This window comes from Ambystoma mexicanum, unplaced genomic scaffold (genome assembly GCF_040938575.1).
Source record: "Ambystoma mexicanum isolate Mex_15411 unplaced genomic scaffold, UKY_AmexF1_1 Mex_scaf48, whole genome shotgun sequence".
Taxonomy (NCBI): Eukaryota; Metazoa; Chordata; class Amphibia; order Caudata; family Ambystomatidae; genus Ambystoma; species Ambystoma mexicanum.
This window is the reverse complement of record NW_027182464.1, coordinates 1,851,916-1,862,678: the sequence shown is the minus strand read 5'-3', so window position 1 is coordinate 1,862,678 and position 10,763 is coordinate 1,851,916. Positions and strand designations below refer to the sequence as shown.

Here is a 10,763-nt window from a genome sequence, read left to right as displayed (position 1 = left end):
CCTTAAACATTCCTGGGCAGGGAAGACTCTATGTAAAAGCAAGAGTAGCAGACAGCTTAAAAGAATCATCAGCAGGACCCTCTAGATCTTCCCCAAAAAACATAACATTATTTCTCTGCATGCATGTGCGTTGAACAGCGCAAGTAGTTTGGTTAATGTCAGTGGATAAATGTCACTTTCCCACAGCGCAGAACAAAATCACTTGTACAGGCCCCTTCTGCAAAAGCATTACCACTGTAGAAAGCAGTGAAGGTGAGGCAGTGTGCAGTCACCTCCGACACTTCCCTCCTCTGATCGGCCACGATCGGCCAAGGACCTCTCTATGAGAGCTGAGGGTGGAATTTTCTGGACCTCTGTAACTTGGGGAGACATGGCAAAAGGGATCCTCAATCAACAGCTCAGCCTTTGCTTTGTGGCCTGTCCGTATATATCTGTTCTCCAAATTACCTGCCGCTGCCCAGGTGTCAGCTGGTGAGATGGAATGACCTCCCAGGTAGGATCCTGGCAGATGATTTGCATAGGCAAATCCCCTCGCTCTCTTTCTTACCCCTGCTTACTCCACAGTAGCAAGTATCTGGGCAAAATATAGTGGTCGAGGTAGGGTAGCAGTAACTAGCAACTCTGAGAAAGTAAATCTGGGGAGCTTGGCGACTTGTGGGGAACAACTGCAGAGCTCATCTCCCAGAACTTTGTGGCACGGGGAGAAGGTCTGTGGGATTTCAGTAACTTGGAGACATGCAACCTGGTCGGGAGTGCTTCAGGTCTCCTTCCTTGCATGTTCCAAGCAACTCAACAAAGCATCAACAGGCTGCCATGCCAGCCACAGAGCCCCTTTCCACATGATTAAAAGCCTAAAATCTTTTCCATGCAAACACATAGCCACCGAAAACCATATTTTCTTTGTTTTCTCTCTCTCTGTCTCTCTCTCCTCCCTCCCTCCCCCATAACCCCCCCCTCCCTACCATTCATTTTAAGTTTTCCTGCACTGCAGCACATTGTGACAATGGTATTTCACAATGGGACTGTTTGAAAGTTACAGAAATAAAAAAAGAATTAACCAACTAAAAGCAGCCAAATCCGGAGTACACTGCTAAGCCACAATTAAAGATTAAGGCCTAGAAGCAAGTAAAGCTGTAGTTCAGAGCGATGTTTGCAAATAGCTCCTTAAAGCAGTTGACGCTGGAGTGCACAACAAGAGGAAAAGTGATAATACTCAGTTTGGTAGAATGGGATAAAAAACAAAAGCAGCGTGCCACTTCTAAAAGTACAAGTCAAGAAATTGAAGGAGATGGGGCTGTTCATTCAGTCAATAGGACTCACAAGTAAAAGTCTCCCGAGGCATTAGTGTTGAATTTGGCCCAAAATGTATTGTGTTGTCGTGTATTATGTATGAAAATACAATTTCAATCTTCATTAAAAAAAGATGTATTAAAAAATAAATACTTGCAGATTAAGAAAGTTTCTGTCCTGTCGTGTGCCAAAAATAGTGAATGCTTTACGAATGTGCGTGTCATCCTTTGAAGCAGGGGCCAATTCTATTTTCCCATTTTCATTCCAATATTAGTACATGTTTTGCTGAGGTACATAGGAATGGATCTGTTAAGAAATGAAACAAAAAGCCTGGAAAAATGTTGAAACAGGTAGGATTTGGACTTACAATAAACGGACTCACAGTCAGATGTGCTATCCCTTGACCCACTGACCCGCTTACCTTTTGTGTAATCCTTTTGCTCTCAGCAGTGTTGTCCAAAGTTCCCTACTTAAAGAGACTTTCTTATAAAAAAAGATCCTAGACATGTTTTTTATGGCCCACATGCCTCATATCCCGTTGCTCTTGATAAACTCACATCATCTCCCACCAATACAAGCTGTAAAAGATGTCAAGGGCATAGCCAAGGAAATTAGACGTGGGCCGAAGGTTGAGCAATCCTTAAATCAGCAGCAAAAATAACATTGAAATCAGCTTCAGAATCTCTTAAAGGATGGGCCAACACTGGTTGCTTGCAGGGCGCAATCGGGCTGACGCCTTAAGGCAAGCGCAAAGGGAGAGCCAACCAAACCATTGATTAGGACCTCTGGACTTTCTGCTCTTTAACATAAGGACATTTGATATGGCAAACGTTTGACCAAACACCATTTAGATGTCGGATGGTATGGAATTAAGCGGCAAACAGCAATACATCAGCATTCTTTGCTGCTTTATTGATCTGGTCCTAAAGGGTTTGGTTTAATGCCAATTATATTTAAAGATAAAAAGATTCATGCTCAACGGTGCTTGCAAATCGACACCCCTCTCCCCATCACGATGGCTGGGTGATGCAAGAGTGAGAGCATCACAGCAGACCCAGAGACATGAGAAACACTCTGTACCTCTGAGTGTATGTGGGCCCATGGCTGGATCAAGGACAAGGCAAGAATAGGAGATGGCTTAAGGTGTCAGCACCCAGGCTGCCCCATTGCGCACTGCCAGCAACAGATGTTGGACCATCCTTTAAGAGATTCTGAGGCTTATTTCAATGTTAACTTTGCTGCTGATTAAAGGATTGCTCAACCTTCGACCCGCGTCTAGTTTGCTTGGCTAAGCCCTGAAAATCTTTTACAGCTTGTATTGGTGGGAGATGATGTGAGTTTATCAAGAGCAACGGGATATGAGGCATGTGTGCCACAAAATGCAGGTCTATGATCTTTTATTTGAAAGCCACTTTGGAAAACCCTACTGAGAACAAAAGGATTACACAAAAGGAAAGGGGGTCAGGGGGGCAAGGGATAGCACATCTGAATGTGAGTCAGTTAATTGTAAGCCCAAATCCTACGCGTTTCGACATTTTTCCAGGCTTTTTGTTTCAGTTCTTAACAGATCCATTCCTATGTACCTCTGTGCTTTCAACAGAGTTTTCATTGTAATGGAGGGACATACAGTATGCCTTAAACATGCCTGGGCAGGGAAGACTATGTAAAAGCAAGAGTAGCAGACAGCTTAATAAATCATCAGCAGGACCCTCTAGACCTTCCCCAAAAAACATAACATGATTTCTATGCATGTATGTGCGTTGAACAGCGCAAGTAATTTGGTTAATGTCAGTGGATAAATGTCACTTTCCCACAGCGCAGACAAAATCACTTGTACAGGCCCCTTCTGCAAAAGCATTACCGCTGTAGAAAGCAGTGAAAAGGTGAGGCAGTGTGCAGTCCCCCCACCCCCGACCCTGATCGGCCACGATCGGCCAAGGACCTCTCTATAAGAGCTGAGGGTGGAATTTTTCTGGACCTCAGTAACTTAGGGAGACATGGCTAAAGGGATCCTCAATCAACGGCCCAGCTTTTGCTCTGTGGCCTGTCCGAATATGTCTGTTCTCCAAATTACCTGCCGCTGCCCAGGTGTCAGATGGTGAGATGGAATGACCTCCCAGGAAGCATACTGGCAGATGATTTGCATAGGCACACCCCCTCTCCCTCTCTCTTAGCCCTGCTTACTCCACAGTAGCAAGTATCTGGGGAAAATATAGTGGTCGAGGTGGGGTAGCAGTAACTAGCAACTCTGAGAAAGTAAATCTGGGACACTTGGCGACCTGTGGGGAACAACTGCAGAGCTCAGTGCCCAGAAGTTTGTGGCACAGGGAGGAGGTCTGTTGGATTTCAGTAACTTGGAGACATGCAACCTGGTCGGGAGTGCTTCAGGTCTCCTTCCTTGCATGTTCCAAGCAACTCAACAAAGCATCAACAGGCTGAGATACCAACCACAGAGCCCCTTTCCACTTGATTAAAAGGCTAAAATCTTTTCCATGCAAATACATAGCCCCCAAATACCATATTTTCTTTGTTTTCTCTCTCTCTCCTCCCTGTCTCCTTCCCTCGCTCCCTCCCACCCTCCCGCACTCTCTCTTCCCCCCAGCCCCTCTCCCTCTCCCTACCATTAATTTTAAGTTTTCATGCACTGCAGCACATTGTGGCAATGGTATTTCACAATGGGACTGTTTGAAAGTTACAGAAATCAAAAAAGAAATCAACCAACTAAAAGCAGCCAAACCCGGAGTACACTGCTCAGCCCCATTTAAAGATTAAGGCCCAGAAGCAAGTAAAGCTGTAGTTCAGAGCGATATTTGCAAATAGCACCTTAAAGCAGTTTACGCTGGAGTGCACAACAAGGGGGAAAGTGATAATACTGAGTTTGGTAGAATGGGATAAAAAAAAACAAAAGAAGCGTGCCACTTGTAAAAGTACAAGTCAAGAAATTGAAGGGGACGGGGCTGTTCATTCAGTCAAGAGGACTCACAAGTAAAAGGCTCCTGAGGCATTAGTGTTGAATTTGGCGCAAAATGCATTGTGTTGTCGTGTAATATGAATGAACATACAATTTCAATCTTCAATAAAGAAAGATCTATTAAAAAATCAACACTTGCAAATTAAGAAAGTTTCTGTCCAGTCATGTTCCAAAAATAGTGAATGCTTTACGAATGTGCGTGTCATCCTTTAGAGCAGGGGCCGATTTAAATTTCCCATTATCATTCCAATATTAGTACATGTGTTGCAGAAGCAAGCGCAAAGGGAGAGTCAATCAAACCATTGATTAGGACCTCTGGTCAAAGGTTTGCCATACCAAATGTCCTTATTTCAGAGGGCAGAAAGTCCAAACACCATTTAGATATCGGGTGGTATGAAATGAAGAGGCAAACAACAACGAATAAGCATTCTTTGCTGCTGTATTGATCTGGCCCTAAAGGGTTTTAGTTTAATGCCAATTATATTTAAAGATATAAAGATTAATGGTCCAGGGTGCTTGCAAAATGAAAACCCCCTCCCCATCACAATGGCTGGGTCATACAAGCCTGAGAGCATCACAATAGACCCAATAGACATGAGAAAAACTCGGTACCTCTGAGTGTATGTGGGCCCATGGCTGTATCAAGGACAAGGCAAAAACAGGAGGTGGCTTAAGGAGTCAGCACCAGAGGCTGTCCGATTGAGCCCTGTAAGCAACAGATGTTGGACCATCCTATAAAGGATTCTGAGGCTGATTTCAATTTTAACTTTGCTGCTGATTTAAGGATTGCTCAACCTTCGACCCACGTCTAGTTTGCTTGGATAAGCCCTGGAAATCTTTTACAGCTTGTACTGGTGGGAGATGATGTGACTTTATCAACTGCAACGGGATATGAGGCATGTGTGCCACAAAAAGCAGGTCTAGGATTTTTTTATAAGAAAGCCGCTTTAAGAAGGGAACTTTGGGCAACCCCACTGAGAGCAAAAGTATTACACAAAAGGTAAGGGGGTCAGTGGGTCAACTGATACAATAAACTAACTCACAGTCAAATGTGCTAAGTCCAAATACTACCTGTTTCTACATTTTCCAGGCTTTTTGTCTCATTTCTTAACAGATCCATTCCTATGTACCTCTGTGCTTTCAACAGAGTTTTCATTGTAAGAGAGGGACATACAGTATACCTTAAACATTCCTGGGCAGGGAAGACTCTATGTAAAAGCAAGAGTAGCAGACAGCTTAAAAGAATCATCAGCAGGACCCTCTAGATCTTCCCCAAAAAACATAACATTATTTCTCTGCATGCATGTGCGTTGAACAGCGCAAGTAGTTTGGTTAATGTCAGTGGATAAATGTCACTTTCCCACAGCGCAGAACAAAATCACTTGTACAGGCCCCTTCTGCAAAAGCATTACCACTGTAGAAAGCAGTGAAGGTGAGGCAGTGTGCAGTCACCTCCGACACTTCCCTCCTCTGATCGGCCACGATCGGCCAAGGACCTCTCTATGAGAGCTGAGGGTGGAATTTTCTGGACCTCTGTAACTTGGGGAGACATGGCAAAAGGGATCCTCAATCAACAGCTCAGCCTTTGCTTTGTGGCCTGTCCGTATATATCTGTTCTCCAAATTACCTGCCGCTGCCCAGGTGTCAGCTGGTGAGATGGAATGACCTCCCAGGTAGGATCCTGGCAGATGATTTGCATAGGCAAACCCCCTCGCTCTCTTTCTTACCCCTGCTTACTCCACAGTAGCAAGTATCTGGGCAAAATATAGTGGTCGAGGTAGGGTAGCAGTAACTAGCAACTCTGAGAAAGTAAATCTGGGGAGCTTGGCGACTTGTGGGGAACAACTGCAGAGCTCATCTCCCAGAACTTTGTGGCACGGGGAGAAGGTCTGTGGGATTTCAGTAACTTGGAGACATGCAACCTGGTCGGGAGTGCTTCAGGTCTCCTTCCTTGCATGTTCCAAGCAACTCAACAAAGCATCAACAGGCTGCCATGCCAGCCACAGAGCCCCTTTCCACATGATTAAAAGCCTAAAATCTTTTCCATGCAAACACATAGCCACCGAAAACCATATTTTCTTTGTTTTCTCTCTCTCTGTCTCTCTCTCCTCCCTCCCTCCCCCATAACCCCCCCCTCCCTACCATTCATTTTAAGTTTTCCTGCACTGCAGCACATTGTGACAATGGTATTTCACAATGGGACTGTTTGAAAGTTACAGAAATAAAAAAAGAATTAACCAACTAAAAGCAGCCAAATCCGGAGTACACTGCTAAGCCACAATTAAAGATTAAGGCCTAGAAGCAAGTAAAGCTGTAGTTCAGAGCGATGTTTGCAAATAGCTCCTTAAAGCAGTTGACGCTGGAGTGCACAACAAGAGGAAAAGTGATAATACTCAGTTTGGTAGAATGGGATAAAAAACAAAAGCAGCGTGCCACTTCTAAAAGTACAAGTCAAGAAATTGAAGGAGATGGGGCTGTTCATTCAGTCAATAGGACTCACAAGTAAAAGTCTCCCGAGGCATTAGTGTTGAATTTGGCCCAAAATGTATTGTGTTGTCGTGTATTATGTATGAAAATACAATTTCAATCTTCATTAAAAAAAGATGTATTAAAAAATAAATACTTGCAGATTAAGAAAGTTTCTGTCCTGTCGTGTGCCAAAAATAGTGAATGCTTTACGAATGTGCGTGTCATCCTTTGAAGCAGGGGCCAATTCTATTTTCCCATTTTCATTCCAATATTAGTACATGTTTTGCTGAGGTACATAGGAATGGATCTGTTAAGAAATGAAACAAAAAGCCTGGAAAAATGTTGAAACAGGTAGGATTTGGACTTACAATAAACGGACTCACAGTCAGATGTGCTATCCCTTGACCCACTGACCCGCTTACCTTTTGTGTAATCCTTTTGCTCTCAGCAGTGTTGTCCAAAGTTCCCTACTTAAAGAGACTTTCTTATAAAAAAAGATCCTAGACATGTTTTTTATGGCCCACATGCCTCATATCCCGTTGCTCTTGATAAACTCACATCATCTCCCACCAATACAAGCTGTAAAAGATGTCAAGGGCATAGCCAAGGAAATTAGACGTGGGCCGAAGGTTGAGCAATCCTTAAATCAGCAGCAAAAATAACATTGAAATCAGCTTCAGAATCTCTTAAAGGATGGGCCAACACTGGTTGCTTGCAGGGCGCAATCGGGCTGACGCCTTAAGGCAAGCGCAAAGGGAGAGCCAACCAAACCATTGATTAGGACCTCTGGACTTTCTGCTCTTTAACATAAGGACATTTGATATGGCAAACGTTTGACCAAACACCATTTAGATGTCGGATGGTATGGAATTAAGCGGCAAACAGCAATACATCAGCATTCTTTGCTGCTTTATTGATCTGGTCCTAAAGGGTTTGGTTTAATGCCAATTATATTTAAAGATAAAAAGATTCATGCTCAACGGTGCTTGCAAATCGACACCCCTCTCCCCATCACGATGGCTGGGTGATGCAAGAGTGAGAGCATCACAGCAGACCCAGAGACATGAGAAACACTCTGTACCTCTGAGTGTATGTGGGCCCATGGCTGGATCAAGGACAAGGCAAGAATAGGAGATGGCTTAAGGTGTCAGCACCCAGGCTGCCCCATTGCGCACTGCCAGCAACAGATGTTGGACCATCCTTTAAGAGATTCTGAGGCTTATTTCAATGTTAACTTTGCTGCTGATTAAAGGATTGCTCAACCTTCGACCCGCGTCTAGTTTGCTTGGCTAAGCCCTGAAAATCTTTTACAGCTTGTATTGGTGGGAGATGATGTGAGTTTATCAAGAGCAACGGGATATGAGGCATGTGTGCCACAAAATGCAGGTCTATGATCTTTTATTTGAAAGCCACTTTGGAAAACCCTACTGAGAACAAAAGGATTACACAAAAGGAAAGGGGGTCAGGGGGGCAAGGGATAGCACATCTGAATGTGAGTCAGTTAATTGTAAGCCCAAATCCTACGCGTTTCGACATTTTTCCAGGCTTTTTGTTTCAGTTCTTAACAGATCCATTCCTATGTACCTCTGTGCTTTCAACAGAGTTTTCATTGTAATGGAGGGACATACAGTATGCCTTAAACATGCCTGGGCAGGGAAGACTATGTAAAAGCAAGAGTAGCAGACAGCTTAATAAATCATCAGCAGGACCCTCTAGACCTTCCCCAAAAAACATAACATGATTTCTATGCATGTATGTGCGTTGAACAGCGCAAGTAATTTGGTTAATGTCAGTGGATAAATGTCACTTTCCCACAGCGCAGACAAAATCACTTGTACAGGCCCCTTCTGCAAAAGCATTACCGCTGTAGAAAGCAGTGAAAAGGTGAGGCAGTGTGCAGTCCCCCCACCCCCGACCCTGATCGGCCACGATCGGCCAAGGACCTCTCTATAAGAGCTGAGGGTGGAATTTTTCTGGACCTCAGTAACTTAGGGAGACATGGCTAAAGGGATCCTCAATCAACGGCCCAGCTTTTGCTCTGTGGCCTGTCCGAATATGTCTGTTCTCCAAATTACCTGCCGCTGCCCAGGTGTCAGATGGTGAGATGGAATGACCTCCCAGGAAGCATACTGGCAGATGATTTGCATAGGCACACCCCCTCTCCCTCTCTCTTAGCCCTGCTTACTCCACAGTAGCAAGTATCTGGGGAAAATATAGTGGTCGAGGTGGGGTAGCAGTAACTAGCAACTCTGAGAAAGTAAATCTGGGACACTTGGCGACCTGTGGGGAACAACTGCAGAGCTCAGTGCCCAGAAGTTTGTGGCACAGGGAGGAGGTCTGTTGGATTTCAGTAACTTGGAGACATGCAACCTGGTCGGGAGTGCTTCAGGTCTCCTTCCTTGCATGTTCCAAGCAACTCAACAAAGCATCAACAGGCTGAGATACCAACCACAGAGCCCCTTTCCACTTGATTAAAAGGCTAAAATCTTTTCCATGCAAATACATAGCCCCCAAATACCATATTTTCTTTGTTTTCTCTCTCTCTCCTCCCTGTCTCCTTCCCTCGCTCCCTCCCACCCTCCCGCACTCTCTCTTCCCCCCAGCCCCTCTCCCTCTCCCTACCATTAATTTTAAGTTTTCATGCACTGCAGCACATTGTGGCAATGGTATTTCACAATGGGACTGTTTGAAAGTTACAGAAATCAAAAAAGAAATCAACCAACTAAAAGCAGCCAAACCCGGAGTACACTGCTCAGCCCCATTTAAAGATTAAGGCCCAGAAGCAAGTAAAGCTGTAGTTCAGAGCGATATTTGCAAATAGCACCTTAAAGCAGTTTACGCTGGAGTGCACAACAAGGGGGAAAGTGATAATACTGAGTTTGGTAGAATGGGATAAAAAAAAAACAAAAGAAGCGTGCCACTTGTAAAAGTACAAGTCAAGAAATTGAAGGGGACGGGGCTGTTCATTCAGTCAAGAGGACTCACAAGTAAAAGGCTCCTGAGGCATTAGTGTTGAATTTGGCGCAAAATGCATTGTGTTGTCGTGTAATATGAATGAACATACAATTTCAATCTTCAATAAAGAAAGATCTATTAAAAAATCAACACTTGCAAATTAAGAAAGTTTCTGTCCAGTCATGTTCCAAAAATAGTGAATGCTTTACGAATGTGCGTGTCATCCTTTAGAGCAGGGGCCGATTTAAATTTCCCATTATCATTCCAATATTAGTACATGTGTTGCAGAAGCAAGCGCAAAGGGAGAGTCAATCAAACCATTGATTAGGACCTCTGGTCAAAGGTTTGCCATACCAAATGTCCTTATTTCAGAGGGCAGAAAGTCCAAACACCATTTAGATATCGGGTGGTATGAAATGAAGAGGCAAACAACAACGAATAAGCATTCTTTGCTGCTCTATTGATCTGGCCCTAAAGGGTTTTAGTTTAATGCCAATTATATTTAAAGATATAAAGATTAATGGTCCAGGGTGCTTGCAAAATGAAAACCCCCTCCCCATCACAATGGCTGGGTCATACAAGCCTGAGAGCATCACAATAGACCCAATAGACATGAGAAAAACTCGGTACCTCTGAGTGTATGTGGGCCCATGGCTGTATCAAGGACAAGGCAAAAACAGGAGGTGGCTTAAGGAGTCAGCACCAGAGGCTGTCCGATTGAGCCCTGTAAGCAACAGATGTTGGACCATCCTATAAAGGATTCTGAGGCTGATTTCAATTTTAACTTTGCTGCTGATTTAAGGATTGCTCAACCTTCGACCCACGTCTAGTTTGCTTGGATAAGCCCTGGAAATCTTTTACAGCTTGTACTGGTGGGAGATGATGTGACTTTATCAACTGCAACGGGATATGAGGCATGTGTGCCACAAAAAGCAGGTCTAGGATTTTTTTATAAGAAAGCCGCTTTAAGAAGGGAACTTTGGGCAACCCCACTGAGAGCAAAAGTATTACACAAAAGGTAAGGGGGTCAGTGGGTCAACTGATACAATAAACTAACTCACAGTCAAATGTGCTAAGT

At 44.1% G+C, this 10,763-nt stretch overlaps 2 non-coding genes across 2 annotated transcripts; both read right to left on the bottom strand.

The window, feature by feature from the left end:
* Positions 1 to 4,432: 4,432 nt before the first annotated feature.
* Positions 4,433 to 4,539, bottom strand: LOC138560788 (U6 spliceosomal RNA). Its single transcript, XR_011299253.1, has one exon. It is a non-coding gene; the product is annotated as a U6 spliceosomal RNA (small nuclear RNA).
* A 5,335-nt stretch (positions 4,540 to 9,874) lies between these two features.
* On the bottom strand, positions 9,875 to 9,981 carry LOC138560787 (U6 spliceosomal RNA). Its single transcript, XR_011299252.1, has one exon. It is a non-coding gene; the product is annotated as a U6 spliceosomal RNA (small nuclear RNA).
* Between the last annotated feature and the right edge of the window lie 782 nt (positions 9,982 to 10,763).